Source organism: Lissotriton helveticus, chromosome 8, assembly GCF_964261635.1.
Source record: "Lissotriton helveticus chromosome 8, aLisHel1.1, whole genome shotgun sequence".
Classification (NCBI taxonomy): domain Eukaryota; kingdom Metazoa; phylum Chordata; class Amphibia; order Caudata; family Salamandridae; genus Lissotriton; species Lissotriton helveticus.
The window spans coordinates 255,098,554-255,110,663 of NC_136069.1; positions in this window are offsets into that span (position 1 = coordinate 255,098,554).

The window sequence follows — 12,110 nt, forward strand, 5'->3', positions numbered from 1 at the left end:
GCACCAAGAGAACAAAGACTTTAGGGGTATAAGTACAGGACCCCTGACAACAGAAAATTAGATCATCCTGGAATCAAGAAGGAACCTCTGCCAAGGAGAAAGCTGACTCTGAAGAAGGAAGACTGTCCTGCTGTTACTCTGCTGGACTGACCTGCTGTTGCTTTGCTGCCAAGGAGAGGGGAAGGACTTTGCTAGTGTGCTGTGTCCCCTGTCTTGAAGGAATCTCCAAGGGCCTGAGAAGAGCTGGCTCCCTGTTCTGAAGTCCCAGGAACAAAAGGACTTTACCCCCAGCTTCCCTGAACTCTGCTGAGAGAGTTCTGTCCTTCCTAGAGTGCTTGATCCAGTTGTGGGGCCTGTGGAAGTTGTACGTGTGCTGGGAAGCTTGAAACTAAGCTTGAGAGACTTTTGCAATTGAAAAGTGTTGCATCGCTCGCTTGCGGAGCGCATCCCCGACAGTGCGAGAAGTTTCCCGCCGCTACGAAGGTCGAAATCGTCGCAGCCCCTGACGCCGCTGCCAGAGCCGTGGCATCCTTCGTTTGCGGGACGCACCAGACCGGTGCGGGAAAGTCGAACATCGCTGCGAGTGTCGTCGCAGAGCCTGTCGTCGCGGGGTGAGATCGCCACACCGCTTGCTTGCGGACCTCATCACGTCGCTGCGAGCATCGTCGCAGAACCATCGCATCGAGGAGCTGCGAGAGAGAGGATCACCGCTGGACCGCGCATCGTTGCCCCGGAGATCGTCGCAGCCCCTACGAGATCGTCGCATCGTGCCTTTGCGAGAACAAACTTCCTACGGAAGCTACGCACCGGAATCCATACAAGTGGCCTTCCTCCCCATACAGACCGGATTCGTCGCAACAGCCCACTGCTGCAGCGGGGCTGTCGCATCGCCTCCCCAGGGTCTCAGGAGCAACGCATCGCTTGTTTTCCACTGCACCAGCTTCTGCTTTTGGAACTTTGTTGCAACTAAAAGGTACTGTGAGTAAACGTGACGCAACTGTGAACTTTTCACGCATCAGTAGAGAATTCTACCGCAACGTAGAGAATTCTAACGCAACCTTAAGAACTCTTTTTTGAAACCATATTCTTGAACTGTGTATGTTGGATTTTTGTCGTTTTGGTCTTGTGTAGTTTAGATTAAATACCTTTATTTTTCTAAACTGTTGTGGAGTCAGTTTGTGGTGTTTTCACTGTGTTACTGTGAGGGTTGGTACAAATACTTTACGCATTGCTTCTGGTTAGCCTAGACTGCTCGTGCCAAGCTACCTAGAGGGTGAGCAGGGGTTATCTCAGAGGGTTATCTCCTTGCCCTGACTAGAAGCAAGGGTCCCTATTTGGACAGTGGTACCTACCTCTGCCAACTAGAGACCCCCAGTTCTAACATTGGTGGTCAGGCGGTGGGATTTGAACTTGCATTTGTACTTGACCCACAGTAATTGGTGTACATAACTAGTGAGTGCAGACCACTACACCACCGCATACTACTGGTTCTTGGTTTTGATTTTTTGGGATTTGAGTAACTCTTCTAAGCATCATGTCTGAGCGTGGGAAGGCACCCAGTAAGGAGGCAGAAGCAGAATTGGAGTTTGCCATTGGAGATTTGTATTCATACAACGTTGAGCAACTGAGGAAATTCTGCATTGAGTTTGGGTGCCCCATAAAGAGCGACTACAGAAAGGAGGAGCTGCAAAGAATCTTGAAGGCCCATTGGGAGGCACAAGAGGGAAATGATGATGTGGAAGTAGAAAATAGCTTTCAAGTCGCAGATTTGCCAGTGGGCAAAGTAGGTGCAGGAGCTGGCAGCAACCATTCCAGCAGGGGCCTCTCCTCAGAAGAGTTACAAGAAAATCAGAGAGTAAGAGAGTATGAGTTGGAAGTCATGAAAATGAAAATGAAGCAATTGGAAGTAGAAAAGGCGGCGGAGGAGAGCAAAAATGCCCGTGCCTTAGAGGAGAAAAAATTGCTTTTGGCTCATGAGTTGAGCATGAGAGAACTGGATCTTAAAGCCAAGGAGGTGGATGCCAGTTCTAATGGTGGCAGCGCGCAGCCAGTGCATGGGGGTAAAGTATATATTCCCAAAGACCTGGTACAGAATTACCATAGGAGTGAGGATATTTACGCCTGGTTCACTTTGTATGAAATTGCATTGAAGATGAATGGTGTGCCTGATCAGCATTGGGGGGCGGGCCAGTGGAAACATTTTGAGGCTTCTGGGAGGAGGGCTCTAGAGCCCTTAGAATTAGCAGGTGCCATGACCTACCCCAATATGAAGGTGGCCTTATGTCTCAGGTATGGCCTTACCCCAGAGCAGTATAGACTGCAGTTTAGGAACTCCAAGACGAGAGAGTCTGAGACTTGGATGGAGTGTGTGAATTCGTACTCGCGTGCACTGGAAGGTTGGATGAAGGGCAGTAAAGTAACTGATTTTAAGGGGTTGTTGCATTTAATCAGTTGGGAGCACTTGAGTAGTCTTTGTGTTCCAGAGCTGCGCCAGCATCTTTTAGACAGCAAGCTGACAGACCCCATTGAGCTTGATTAGGAGGCGGACCGCTGGACCAGTACCAGGGTCCGCAGAGGAATTGTGGGTACCACAGCCAAAGGTGGGCAGGGTCCCCAGCAGAAGAGTGGGAGGGACAAGGGTAACCAAAAGGAGTTCTCACAAGGGCCCCAAAATAGTTCCCAGGGAAAGGAATCTCAACCCCCCAAACCTAAACAGCCATGGCCCTCTAAGGGCAGGCGGGACAATAGAGATGGAAGGGATAACCAAGGCCCCCTACCTGCTATCACTGCAATGAGGTGGGCCAAATTGCTCCAAAATGTCCCAAGAAGAAGACAGCACCCCCTGGTGCACCCGCCCCAGCGTTAGCTAGTGTATCTTTGGGAGGGGATTTGGTTTCTAGTAACTGGGGGGAGCTAGCAGTTATGACCCCTGTCTCTCTAGGAGACCAAGAGATGGTCCAGGAAACCTTACTGCCCTCTAACACTAAGAAATATGGGCAGAAGGTGACCATCAATGGGAGGGAGATTGAGGCTCTGAGAGACACAGGAGCCAGCGTGACATCCGTGAGGTGTCAGTGGGTGTCTGAAGAGCAAATCATCCCTGGTGTACTCTGCCCTGTAGTGCACCTCAGCAAGCTGGCGCGTGTTCCCTTTGAATGGGGGGGAGTCTCTGGTCTTTTGGAGGTAGTTGTCAGTGATGCCATGCCTGTAGACTGTCTGTTAGGTAACGACCTGGAGAGTTCTCCATGGAAGGATGTAGAACACAGAACTCACTTTGAGATGTTGGGTTTGCCTGCGTGGATCTGTGTGTCCACACGTGCTATGACAGCCAGTAGGGGGGATTCAGCAGAACTGGAGCCTGAAACAGTGGCCCAGAGACCTGCCAGGAGAGGAAGAGGCAGAGGGCGCGGGAAACCAGCCCCAGCAGTTCCCACGGTCCAGGAGGAAGCAGAACCTGAGGGGGATGCCCTGGAACCTACAGGGGAACAGGTGGCCGAACTGGGAGACCTACCTGAGCTGACCCATTGGCAGCAGGAAGGTGGGCCCTCCAGGGAGGAATTCTGCCAGGCGCAGAAAGAATACCCTCCCCTCATTGATCTGCGGCAACAGGCTGTAGATCAGGCAGCAGGTGGAGCAGCCAGAGATCACTTTATCTACTGGGAAGATGACTTGTTATATAGCGAGCCTAAGTTTGCTGAGCCCGGTGCAGCCCGTGTGCTGGTGGTACCCGAGCGCTTCAGAAACTTCCTAATGGGTCTGGCTCATGACGTGCCTCTTGCAGGACATCTGGGGCAAGACAAGACCCTGAACCGACTTGTCACCCACTTTCACTGGCCCCAGATGAGAAAGCACGTTGGTACCTTTTGCAGATCTTGCCCAACCTGTCAAGCCAGTGGCAAGACTGGAACAAAGTTGAAGGCACCCCTTCAACCCTTCCCAGTAGTGAGCACCCCTTTCGAGAGGGTTGGCATAGACATTGTAGGGCCCCAGGACCCCAAGACAGCCTTAGGCAACAGGTTCATCTTGGTCTTGGTGGACCATGCCACCAGGTACCCAGAAGCAGTCCCTCTCAGAACAATCACAGCACCCGTGGTGGGCCGTGCACTGATGGGGATCTTTTCCCGTGTGGGGTTCACCAGAGAGGTGGTCTCCGACCAGGGTACCAACTTCATCTCTAAGTACATGAAGTCTCTGTGGGAGGAGTGTGGGGTAACTTATAAGTTCACCACTCCTTACCACCCTCAAGGAAATGGGTTGGTTGAAAGGTTCAACCGGACCCTGAAAGGTATGATTATGGGCCTAGCGGAGCCCATGAGACGGAAGTGGGGCGTCTTGTTACCATGCCTGTTGTTTGCCTACAGGGAGGTGCCTCAGAAGTCCTTAGGGTTCAGTCCCTTTGAACTCCTGTATGGCCACCCTGTTAGAGGACCTCTCTCACTGGTGAAGGAGGGTTGGGAAAAGTCCCGTGGGAAAACCCCCCAGGATGTGTTCAGCTATGTGCTGGCCATCCGCAACCAGACACAACGCTTCAGGAGGCTCGCTCAGGCGAACCTGGAAGCAAGCCAGGAAGAAATGAAAAGATGGTACGACCAGAATACCACTCTGGTCGAGTTTCAACCGGGGCAGAAAGTGTGGGTAATGGCACCAGTGGAGCCTTGTGCGCTCCAAGACAAGTGGACTGGGCCATATGAGGTGGTGGAAAGGAAGAGTGAGAAAACCTACCTGGTTAACCTGAGGACTCCCAGGCAGCCCCTGAGAGTCTTGCATGTGAACCGCCTCAAGCCCCACTTTGAGAGGTCGGAAGTGACTATGCTCATGGCTACAGATGCAGGAATGGAAGAGGATAGTGATCCTCTCCCTGACCTCCTGGCAGTTAAGGAGCAAGATGGGTCAGTGGATGGTGTGGTCCTCTCGCCCACCCTGACCCCAGAGCAGCAGAGTGACTGTCGCCAAGTGTTGGGTCAGTTCTCCTCCCTGTTCTCCCTGACCCCAGGTGTCACCAACTGGTGCGTCCATGATGTGGACACTGGAGACAGTCTGCCTGTGAAACACAAATTTTACAGGGTAGCTGACAAGGTCAGGGCCAGCATCAAGGAAGAGGTTTCCAAGATGTTGGCGCTAGGGGTGATTGAGCCCTCCAGCAGCCCCCGGGCTAGCCCAGTGGTCTTGGTGCCCAAGAAAGCTGCTACGCCCGGTGGCCCGCCAGAACTCCGGTTTTGCATGGACTACCATGGGCTCAATGCGGTCACGAAGACTGACGCACACCCCATCCCCAGAGCTGATGAGCTCGTGGATCGGGTGGGAGCTGCCCAGTACCTCAGTACATTCGATTTGACTTCTGGGTATTGGCAGATTGCCTTAACTGATGGGGCTAAAGAGAGGTCAGCATTTTCAACACCAGAGGGGCACTTCCAGTTCCGAGTCATGCCCTTTGGGTTGAAGAATGCCCCTGCCACGTTCCAGAGACTGGTTAACCAGGTACTGTCCGGGCTGGAGGAATTCAGCGCTGCATACCTAGATCAATCAATCAATCAATCAGGTCATTTGTAGAGCGCACTACTCACCCGTAGGGTCTCAAGGCGCTGGGAGGGGGGGGGGTGCCGCTACTGCTCGAACAGCCAGGTCTTGAGCTTCTTCCTGAAGGAGAGGTGGTCTTGGGTCAGGCGCAGATTGGTGGGAAGTGAGTTCCAGGTCTTGGCGGCCAGGTAGGAGAAGGACCTTCCTCCTGTTGTCGCTCTTCGGATGCGGGGGACGGCGGCGAGGGCGTGGTTGGTTGATCTGAGGAGGCGCTTGGGAGTGTAGAAGTTGATCCGGTTGTTGAGGTAGCTCGGGCCTTGGTCGTGTAGGGCTTTGTGTGCGTGGGTGAGGAGACGGAAGGTGATTCTCTTGTTGACCGGGAGCCAGTGCAGATCTCTCAGGTGTCCGGAGATGTGGCTGCGTCGGGGGATGTCGAGGATGAGTCTCGCCGAGGCGTTCTGGATCCGCTGGAGTCTCTTCTGGAGTTTGGCAGTGGTTCCGGCGTAGAGGGCGTTGCCGTAGTCCAGTCGGCTGGTGACGAGGGCTTGGGTGACCGTCTTCCTCGTCTCGGTGGGGATCCACCGGAAGATCTTACGTAGCATGCGCAGGATGTTGAAGCATGACGAGGAGACGGCGTTGACTTGTCTGGTCATGGAGAGGGAGGAGTCCAGGATGAAGCCCAGGTTGCGTGCGTGGTCCGTCGGTTTGGGCGCGGTGCCCAGGGCGGGGGGCCACCAGGAGTCGTCCCAGGCGGAGGGCGTGGAGCCCAGGATGAGGACCTCCGTCTTGTCTGAGTTCAGTTTCAGGCGGCTGGTCGTCATCCATTCGGCTACGTCTCTCATCCCTTCGTGCAGGTTGGCTCTGGCGGTGGCGGGGTCGTTGGTCAGGGAGAGGATCAGCTGGGTGTCGTCAGCGTAGGAGATTATGTTGAGGTTGTGTTGGCGTGCGATGGCCGCGAGGGGGCTCATGTAGACGTTGAAGAGGGTGGGGCTCAGTGAGGATCCTTGAGGGACGCCGCAGATGACTTTGGTGGCCTCTGACTTGTACGGTGGTAGGCGGACTCTTTGTGTTCTTCCGTCGAGGAAGGAGGTGATCCATTCCAGTGCCTTCTCCTGGATTCCGATGTTGCTGAGGCGCTGTACTAGGGTGCGGTGGCAGACAGTGTCGAAAGCCGCGGAGAGGTCCAGGAGGATGAGGGCCGCTGTTTCTCCGTTGTCCATCAGAGTTCGAAGGTCGTCGGTGGCGGCGATGAGGGCGGTCTCGGTGCTGTGGTTCGCTCGGAAGCCGGACTGTGAGGGGTCGAGGGATCCATTCGTCTCGAGGAAGGCGGCCAGCTGTTTGTTGACGGTCTTCTCGATGACTTTGGCCGGGAACGGGAGGAGCGAGATGGGACGGTAGTTCTTGAGGTCGGTGGGGTCTGCTGTGGGTTTCTTGAGGAGAGCGCTGAGTTCGGCGTGCTTCCAGCTCTCAGGGAAGGTGGCGGAGTCGAAGGAGGTGTTGATGATGTCCCGTAGGTGGGGTGCGAGGACAGCGTCGGCTTTGTTGAAGACGTGGTGAGGGCAGGGGTCAGTCGGAGATCCGGAATGGATGGAGTTCATGGTGCGGATGGTGTCTTCGGTGCTGATCGGGGTCCAGGTGCGGAGGGTGGTGGTGGGTGGCGTCGTTGCGGTTGTGGCTTGCGTTGGTTGGTTGTTGAAGCTGTTGTGTATGTCCGTGATCTTGTTGTGGAAGTAGGACGCGAGGGAGTTGCAGAGTTCTTGCGACGGGGTGATGTCATTGTTTCCGGCGTTGGGGTTGGATAGCTCTTTCACGATGTTGAAGAGTTCCTTGCAGTTGTGTGCGTTGTTGTCCAGCCGGTCCTTGTATGCATTTTTCTTGGTGGCGCGGATCAGTTGGTGGTGCTTCCGGGTGGCGAGCTTGAGGGTGGTCATGTTGTCCGTCGTTGGTTCCCTTCTCCAGGCTTTCTCGAGGGCTCGACAGTTCTTCTTGGAGCTCTTGAGTTCGTCGGTGAACCATGGTGTTTTTCTGCTGCAGGATCTGCTGGGTGGGGTTCTCAGAGGGGCGAGTTCGTCCGCGCAGTCGTTGATCCATTTCGTGAGGTTGTCGGCGGCCTGGCTGGGGTTCGCTGAGTTGGCGGGAGGGTGCTGGCTCAGGGAAGCGGTGAGCTGGTCGGCTGTGATCTTGTTCCAGCTTCTTCGAGCAACCTGTTGCTGGTGGTGGTGGATCGTCGTTCTTCTGAAGGTGAAGTGGACGCAGCTGTGGTCCGTCCAGTGGAGTTCTGTGGCGTGGCTGAAGGTTACGTCTTTGCTGGATGAGAAGACGGCGTCGAGTGTGTGTCCGGCGAGGTGGGTGGGGGTGGTCACCAGTTGCTTGAGTCCGAGGTTGTCGAGGTTGTCGAGCAGGCTGATGGTGTTGCGGTCGTTGTTGTTCTCCAGGTGGAAGTTGAGGTCAGCTGTGTTCAGCTCCACGTGGGAGGAACACTTGCAACACCTCTGTGAAGTGTTGAAGGCTCTACAAAGGGCAGGCCTCACTATCAAGGCCAGCAAATGCCAGATAGGGCAGGGATCTGTGGTGTGTTTGGGACACCAAGTGGGGAGCGGCCAGGTGGCGCCCCTACAGGCAAAGATTGATACCATTCTGGCTTGGGAGCCCCCCAAGACCCAGACAGAGGTGAGAGCCTTTTCAGGACTCACCGGGTATTACAGACGTTTTGTCAAGGGATATGGCACCATTGTCGCCCCCTTGACAGAACTCACTTCCAAGAAGTTGCCCAAAAGAGTTGACTGGACCGACGCCTGCCAAACTGCTTTTGAAACCCTGAAAACTGCTATGTGCACAGCACCGGTGCTCAAGGCACCTGACATTTCCAGTGAGTTCATAGTGCAGACAGACGCTTCAGAGCATGGTGTGGGAGCAGTACTCTCACAAATCACTGAGGAGGGAGGAGACCAGCCAGGGAACAGAGGTGGAGTGCGATTGAGAGAGAGGCATTTGCTGTGGTCTGGGCTCTGAAGAAGTTGAGGCCCTACCTGGTTGGGACTCACTTCCGTGTTCAGACCGACCACAGGCCCCTCAGATGGTTAATGCAAATGAGGGGTGAGAACCCAAAACTGTTGAGGTGGTCCATCTCCCTACAGGGAATGGACTTTACGGTGGAACACCGCCCTGGCACAGAACACGCCAATGCTGATGGTCTGTCCAGGTTTTTCCGCCTTAGTGAAGAGAACTCCCAAGAGGGTGGGCAGTTCTCCCCACTTTCAGCTGGAGGGACACGTGTTAGACCTGGCATCTTTGGCGTGGTTTCCCCTATCTTTTTGCCTCTACCTCCTGTATTTTTGATGCTGTGCTGGATTTCGTTTTTGCTCGTTTAGATGCTTTGGACACTCTGCCACTGCTGATAAGTGCCAGAGCGTAAGTGCTCCCTTTGTAAATTGTTATTCTGATTGAATATACATGTTTGGCATATTTGTATCACCATGAAGTCCCTAGTAAAGTGCACTGGGTGTGCCAGGGCTGGTGATGACAAATGCTACTAGTGGGCCTGCAGCACTGATTGTGCCACCCACAGGAGTAGCCCTAAAATGATGTCTCAGGCCTGACACTGCAGTGCCTGTGTGCAGTTTGGAACTGCCATGTCCTCCTGGTCAGTGTCCCCACTGACCAGGCCTAACCCTTCCCTTTTTGTGCACATCAGTCACCCCTATGGAAGGACCAACGTACCCCCCTGGGCAGGGTGCAGTGTATGTAAAAGGCAGAGCATGTACTAGTGCAGGTGACATGCTCTGGTAGTGAATGGCAGCCATTTTCGTTTTTCACTACTGTAAGGCTATCTTGCTCCATAGGTTAACATGGGGGATGCTGGCTACAGTGGTTAACAGCATTTCTTCCCATAGGAACAAGATAGGACATAAGTATCTAGTATCCCTGAACTCAGAATTTAATACCACATCTTTTAGGAAAGGTTGTTTTTAAATCCTGTGTTTGAGAACCGCACTTTTAGAAAGTTGCTGTTCTCTTGTCTGACCCTTCTGTGTGCCTGGGCCTGGTTGTGTATTGACTGTCTGGTTTGAGAGTGACAGGGGCTGGGGGATTCCCCATGAGGCTGGATGAGTCAGCACTAGGCTGAATGACTGCAATTGCAACTGGAGTGGTGGGAGGAGTTAGCACCTGGGCCTGAATAGGGCTGTGCCTGCCTTCCACAATGCTGGCTCCACCTCCTGCTGGGCGGCTGAGGACCCTGCCCCTCACTCTGAAAGGAAAGATGCAGCCAGCAAAACAAAGTACTCAGGAACCACCCAGAACTGGTTCAGACCGGGCTCAGGGCCCACATGCACCAAGAGAACAAAGACTTTAGGGGTATAAGTACAGGACCCCTGACAACAGAAAATTAGATCATCCTGGAATCAAGAAGGAACCTCTGCCAAGGAGAAAGCTGACTCTGAAGAAGGAAGACTGTCCTGCTGTTGCTCTGCTGGACTGACCTGCTGTTGCTTTGCTGCCAAGGAGAGGGGAAGGACTTTGCTAGTGTGCTGTGTCCCCTGCCTTGAAGGAATCTCCAAGGGCCTGAGAAGAGCTGGCTCCCTGTTTTGAAGTCCCAGGAACAAAAGGACTTCACCCCCAGCCTCCCTGAACTCTGCTGAGAGAGTTCTGTCCTTCCTAGAGTGCTTGATCCAGTTGTGGGGCCTCTGGAAGTTGTACGTGTGCTGGGAAGCTTGAAACTAAGCTTGAGAGACTTTTGCAATTGAAAAGTGTTGCATCGCTCGCTTGCGGAGCGCATCCCCGACAGTGCGAGAAGTTTCCTGCCGCTACGAAGGTCAAGATCATCGCAGCGCCTGATGCCGCTGCCAGAGCCGTCGCATCCTTTGTTTGCGGGACGCACCAGACTGGTGCGGGAAAGTCGAACATCGCTGCTAGTGTCGTCGCAGAGCCTGTCATCACGGGGTGAGAGCGCCGCACCGCTTGCTTGCAGACCGCATCACGTCGCTGAGAGCATCGTCGCAGAACCATCGCATCGAGGAGCTGCGAGAGAGAGGATCACCGCTGGACCGTGCATCGTCGCCCCGGAGATCGTGCAGCCCCTACGAGATCGTCGCATCGTGCCTTTGTGAGAGCAAACTTCCTACGGAACCTACGCACCGGAATCCATACAAGTGGCCTTCCTCCCCATACAGACCGGATTCGTCGCAACATGCCCGCTGCTGCAGCGGGGCTGTCGCATCGCCTCCCCAGGGTCTCAGGAGCAACGCATCGCTTGTTTTCCACCGCACCAGCTTCTGCTTTTGGAACTTTGTTGCAACTAAAAGGTACTGTGAGTAAACGTGACGCAACTGTGAATTTTTCACGCATCAGTAGAGAATACTATCGCAACGTAGAGAATTCTAACGCAACCTTAAGAACTCTTTTTTGAAACCATATTCTTGAACTGTGTATGTTGGATTTTTGTCGTTTTGGTCTTGTGTAGTTTAGATTAAATACCTTTATTTTTCTAAACTGTTGTGGAGTCAGTTTGTGGTGTTTTCACTGTGTTACTGTGAGGGTTGGTACAAATACTTTACGCATTGCTTCTGGTTAGCCTAGACTGCTCGTGCCAAGCTACCTAGAGGGTGAGCAGGGGTTATCTCAGAGGGTTATCTCCTTGCTCTGACTAGAAGCAAGGGTCCCTATTTGGACAGTGGTACCTACCTCTGCCAACTAGAGACCCCCAGTTCTAACAACCACCTATTCCCTTATTTCACCTTCCCTCTGGGGGTGCACCTCATTCTCTAGACACTGCTACGCAGACCAGAGGTTGCCTCGGGATGAGGCTGGCATACAGCACGAAATTGGACATCCAATGACTATGCCAGAACGCAAATGTTGGGCGGAAAACAGATATACACCGCAAATAACAACATAGCGTTTATGAGAGTGATCCACATTAACCAATGGTTATGAAGCTACAAGTGTCCATTCTCTTTTTGATTATTTGATTACTGAACATGGGGAACCGAATGGACCACGATTCCTCCTCCCCCCCCAAATTGATTACAATGGGATCATAAATAGCCGCTATACTTTACTTCCTGTTGTGACATAGCTGATCAGTGTAAAGAAAGAGATTCTAGAGAGTAGAAGCCATTATTTTGCTCTTTATGAGCTTTTGTGTGCTGAAAGGCCAGTTAATGTAAGCTTTGTTGCCATTTTTTCGAAGATTGAGGGAAGTGCAGGAAAAGTGATGGCATCAGTCATATGTATTTTCCACACTTCTTTGAGTTCAGTCAGATTTAACGTAAAAACTGCAAAATAATGTTTGAGCAATAGTGTGGTTTTTTCAGCAGAAGGGTTTATACTCATTTCATATATTTGCAGAGTCGACAGACTGAAAATAATTAACTGTGCAATTCCATGTTGCAGTTCTCAAAAAGATCAGAAATGTACTCCCATAGATTTATGCCCATGCATGTGATACATTTCTGAGATTTCTATTACTCTGAAGAATTTCAGGGATACACTTGGAAGCTGCAATAATGACAGATTCTCAAAAGTAGATTTTGAAATGTGTTGTGATTTTCAAGTCATTCACATGCCAATGCATATTTGAACACCTGTAAAAA